This window comes from Rhyacophila brunnea, unplaced genomic scaffold, assembly GCF_057557595.1.
Source record: "Rhyacophila brunnea isolate RB1 unplaced genomic scaffold, BYU_Rbru_1.0 scaffold_4, whole genome shotgun sequence".
Classification (NCBI taxonomy): domain Eukaryota; kingdom Metazoa; phylum Arthropoda; class Insecta; order Trichoptera; family Rhyacophilidae; genus Rhyacophila; species Rhyacophila brunnea.
The window spans coordinates 15808666-15814665 of NW_028233068.1; positions in this window are offsets into that span (position 1 = coordinate 15808666).

Sequence of the window (6000 nt, forward strand, 5' to 3'; positions counted from 1 at the left end):
TTAGTTTTTAAAATCAATTAAACCCTGCCTAAACAAACTATAATAGATAAAAAATATTATTCTATCTATAATGTAATATCCAAAGTTATGTATGATTTAATCGCATAATTTTAGATGTTTTATAGATATACGAGTTTTTTCTGACTATTATTTATTATGGCTTAGTTTCGCAGGGCTTAATTGAATTTTAAAAGCTAACCAACACACTTTGTAAATTGTAATTCAATGCAGATAAATACATGACTGACAATGTTTAGTGTGCACTATAGGTATATGGCGGATCCAGCCTACCTCCACCCTTCGCCACTGCTTATTACGTAGGTACTTAGTTCATTATATTACACTTCAGCATCAGAGCATAAGACATCATGATTGCGCCGTTTCCTCGGTCCAGAGAGACTTGCAGCGCATAGATCGCTGCTGGGTGACAGAGGGTAAGCCAGGACACCGGCATCCGTGCAGCTATGCCATGAGTGTTGGACTTTTCTCGAGTATAGTCGAGAAATTTTAATTTACGCGAGCAAATGAAAAAAATAATCAGTCCAGTTTCGAAGTCGAGAGCTATTTTTGCTCTTCCTTTTCACCAGCTTATTTAAGAAATTCTGCTGAGAATCAACATTGCGAGTTGTTTAAGCTTTTCCGCCAAAAATTCACCCACGAATTTATGAATTTACAAATTTCATCCAATCGAGACTTTCCCCCCTTTTCGTTGACAACGCTGCTTTAGAATCTCATTTTTTTTAATCTATTATATACCTGGAGATTGTCAGAGACCATTTCTCGAGAAATGAGAATTTCAAAATTTCTGCTAAAATGTCTCGAGAAACGATACTAATAGATTTTTCTCATTATTTCTCGAGAAATTTTGAAATCAGAAACAATGCTCTCAAATTTGTTTTCCTTAAAAAGTTTAAAAGTGCAGGGTCATTCTTAATACTACACTACTACAGATAGATAGGTACACACAATCTTAAATAACAATTAACACTTTGAGAAAGTGAGGTGAAAATAAATCAACAGTTTGTAATTCGTCCCCATCACCAGTTTCGATTATATTTTAGGTATAGGTATACGTAATAGAGTTTTCCATTCTCGTTTGATACAAATGAGGAGTTAGCAAAGTTAGTTGCTTAGAAACACCCCTACATTGCGATGTAAACGTCACTATATCCTTTCCAATAGCAAGTTTGAACACTCTGTCAGTCTGAACAGTCGCAATGAACCAAGGGTTTGAAACCAGATTCAGATGTACATTAGAGGACAAACCGCGGAAGTCCAGTTTTTACCGTTTCTGAAATAAATATGCAGACAATTTTCTTTTATTTCATTAACTACCCGATATAACTAATTAAAAAATCACTGAAGTCCAATTAACTTTAGTGCATAAACAACGGATGTCCCTTTTACGATGTTTATGCTCTAAGAAGATAGTTAATAAACCATTATAATAATTCCGCAAATAGGTCCGCTAATTCCTATTGGGTTTCTGCACAGTTATCACTTATGCTCAAATTGAAAAATCGAAATTCAGTTTGTGGATCATGTCTGAAGGGCGCCCTTTTGGTAGTCTGTAGATGATTTTTTTTAACCTAACATCATATTATTTAACTAAATCATCATAATGTTACTTACGTCTTAGGAAAGTCGATATGTATTTGGCCCGAAGAAAAAAAAGGAATCATTGCTCTAATCCAGAGGGGGGCAAACTGCGGCCCGCGGGCCGCATGTGGCCCGCCGGGTATTTTTTTGCGGCCCGCCATCATTAATTGTACTTCTGATAACGAATAACTTTTTTATAATTAAAAAAAATATATTGACATAGATTAAATTTTGTTTAGCAATAGTACGCGATTCATTTTCACTAGATATTGATAGTGTACCAACAGAGCTACAACTTGAGATTATTAATCTGCAGTGTGACACTGATTTAAGAGAATTGCATCGTCGTGAAGAAATCTCCAAATTTTACAATGCCCTTAATTCAGACAAATTCGACCTTAAAGACTATGCAAGAAAAAAGTTCGTTATTTTTGGATCAACCTATACATGTGAACAAACATTTTCGATCATGAACCTCAATAAAAATTCTTTACGATGAAATATCTCCGATGCCCATTTACAAGCAGTTTTGAGAATATCAACTATAAAATTAACACCTGAATTTAAAAAAAATGTTAAAAAATGTACAACAGTTTCATTCATCCCATTAATTTTTTTGTAATGTTTATTTTTCGTGATAATAAATAGTGTATATCTGAAAATGGTATTTTACTTGCGGCCCGCCGCTCATTTTGAATTCTTGAATTTGGCCCTCCATCCAAAAAGTTTGCCCGCCCCTGCTAATCTAATGTATTGAGTTTTATAATACTTGACTTTATTCTCTATATTATATTTATACTCAAATATTACCAATATTGAATGCGATTTTCGTTTACGTCATAAACTTACATATATTATGAGAGGGATGTAACTATTGAAAATAACATATTCTTTAACAATGTGTCCAAGTTAAACCTAGATACATAATACCTACTTCTCCACTCTTGAGAGTTAGGTATACCTTCTACATACTGTAAGCAACGCTTTATTTTTGTGTATCTTGTTATCTATTTTTGCCAAAAATTGCTTAAAATAAAGCAATATGACAACTGTACCTTTCAATAATTATCACGTTATGTATTAACCTACATACCTATTATTAGTATTATTATCATTATATTAACGAATGTTATTATTATCGCAATGAAAAGGGGCGTTGGATTAAGTAGGTAAAATGTGAAAACATTAATATGTTAGGTAAATATATAATTACAGGTGCGCACACAGAAAAATAGTTTGGGGGGGTCCGTTTTGAAAAATTCTAAATACTATTTTGTTGGTGGGCGGGTAACCGCCTACTACGTATAGATTCTCGTCACTTCACTTTTTCAGGTACTTTATTGATACCCAGAGACTCTACACTTTGAATCTAGCGATGGCCTGCAGGTATAATTACGAGTGTTCACCTACGTAGGTATTATTGCGAGCTGTCGCATCCACACGTAATGTCTATCGCAAGCGCATGGTTTAAGTCATAATTATCAGGATCGTTGGTGTCCATTTGTGTCATCTGGTACGTCTTGCCGCATCGGAATATTAAAGCAAACATTGGATTCCCGTTGATTTGGAGATCCGGGGGATTCTATGCATGGTTGATCAAAACGGGTATAGGTAGGTATACTTCAGCAGCGATTATATCTGACGCAGATGATGCAATCGACTCGTCAGAAAATTTTAAAAGGTGCCTCGAAATAGCACATCAAATTATTAAATATTAGACGAAAACTTTAAAAAGATGTGTATTTCTCACAAATAATTTTATTTTTTACTTTTTTTTAATTACAGTATATGAAAGAGGTACAGTAATGTGTTTTTATGTATATTGGTAGTTGGAATTGATAGTTTTTATATTTTTCAACGTGTGAGCCTTAATATCCACCAGTGCCTTGGGCCATCAAGCCCATAGACCCATCACTAGCAGGTATATGTACTTCGTTTTTGATTCCATCGATCTATTTTTCAGGGCTATTTTTTTTTTGCTGTACACACATTCCGGGAGCGAAAAGATCACGTGGCATATGAAAATGCAGATACTACGCTGAATCGGCCACGTGAATAGAATGTCGGAGGATATACCGGCGAAGCGGGCTATGTACGCAACCCCCGAAGTTAAGAGAATAATGCTCGGTCAAACCAATTGGAGAGTGCCAGCGCTGGATCGTCCAGGATGGAGGAAGTTTTTGGAGAAGGCCAAGACCCACCAAGGGTTGTAGTGCTGTAAATGATGATGATGCTTTTTGCAGATGCTTCCAGACCATCTTGGTATTTATTATATTAAGATTATTAACTATTGTGTATTTGTGTGTGATTCGCAATATTCGCAATAGATATTTTCCTTAGCGATTGGTATTTGTATCTAATGTTATCATTTTCAAAAATGTATAATAACCATGTAGGTACTTAGGAACATAACTGATATCAATAGTCATTGTCAAAGGGTGTTTATGTCCTTTCGAATATGACGATTATGAAAAAAAAATTAATTGTATCACCTAGAATGGAGTGAAAAGGTATTTAAATACCCAGCTATTGAAAGAAACACATTGAAAATCCTGTGATAAGCATTTTATTCTCAAAAGGTACAATATGATCGTTTGAAGATATGACAACCCTTTTTTGAATTGTTTGAATTCAACACATTCACGATCGAGTTTTTTACTACTTATAACAAAAAAAATGTTGAATAGGTAAATATATCCCGGCGAAAAGTTTGAGGGTGCTACAATTGCCAAAATGCTACTGTTTGCATTCCAATATGTATCTACCTATAGTCTATGGCAATGATACTCAACCTTTTTTTTTCTTCGGGCCAAATACATATATTTGTAAAATAACGCGGGCCGCATCACTACTGGTGTGACGAAAAAAATCATGAAACCCCCCCTTTTCTACAAAACATTTTTGAGATTTTAAAAATTATGCGTGTTTTTTTTAATTAATCGTGTGCAATAGCAACACTCTTATAAATACCAGATCAGCTGATGTGGACCATAATGACAATCCTCTTCGGGTGTCACTATCTGTGCGTCAAAGTCGAAACGAATCTCAAGATATACGAAATTCCTGATAATAAATGTGTTTCGGGCCGCACATAAAATCTCAAAGGGCCACATGTGGCCCGCGGGCCGCAGGTTGAGTATCGCTGGTCTATGGTATCTACCTATGTTATTTGACAGATAATTAATTCTTCTGCCTTATGGAAACTGCGATAGAACAGAAAACTTGACCGTTTGTTATTCATTAGACGTGAAAAAGTTTGTTGCGATTTGTATGTTTTTCATGTCTGATAAAACTTTGTCTAACATGTACCTATATTACTCATAGGTCCATGAATGAACTCAAAGCAATTAAATATGTACCTACTTTTGTTCCAGCTAATCCAATGATTAAAGAAATAATAAAATTTCTATTTTACAAATAAATTTGTCATAATTTGCAGTTTTCCTTTCCCGTACCTATTGACCCCGTTTCGCTTGTAAATAGGAACAGGCCATAATTTTGGAAAAAAATATTGATAGCGAGTGAATAATGAGTAGGTATTCCCATTTACCAAACCATACTGCTGAACTATTGCAAACACAACTTTTGGCAAGTAAATTTAGTTTTTCAGTCATCCAGCATAGGGTTTAAATTGAATAATAATGAAATCAGAAAACGTCCCTATTCATTCCGTTTTATCGTACTACCTACATAAAAAATAAGTTGGATACCTATAAGTATTATTTTAGAAATTTCTTATATATTATTAGAATTTCGTAATATATAAGAAATTAATTATATTACTTAAAATCGAAATATAATATTAGGTATAAGAATTAAAAATACGGGTTAGAAATATGTAGATAAGTATAGGTATTAAATTTGCAAATGCATGCAATGTAGTCTTCAGAAATTACATCTAGTTTACGGTGGGGGGTGATTATGTTATCAAACGAAAAACTTCAAAAACGACGTTCCATAAGGCAATCGGGACCATGGGGGGGAGCTTACAGTGTTTTAGCCTGGGAGCCCAAGCATAGGAAGGGCCCGGTGTGGCAGGTCGACCAGCTAAATGAAATTAACAACACGTCATCACACATTTACTCTAATAGTAAAAAATTCTCTACTCTACTTACTATTAACTATTTTAAATATGTGGTTATGCTATGCCTTGCAATTTGATGTGATATGATTATTTGTATAAGTACATAATTCAATGATAATTCCTGTGTAGAATTTGAGAAACAGTGTATAGCATCGCACTGCCTTTAACCTTGGTGATAGGTAGGTGGGCCCGCCAAAGATCCTGGTCTCGGGGCCCGCGTCAGGATGTGGGGGTCATGATTGGGACCGTTCATTAGTAGTTGGCCTATTGGTATTAGATGGTATGAAGCCGATGAGGTATCGCTATTACTAAAAGGT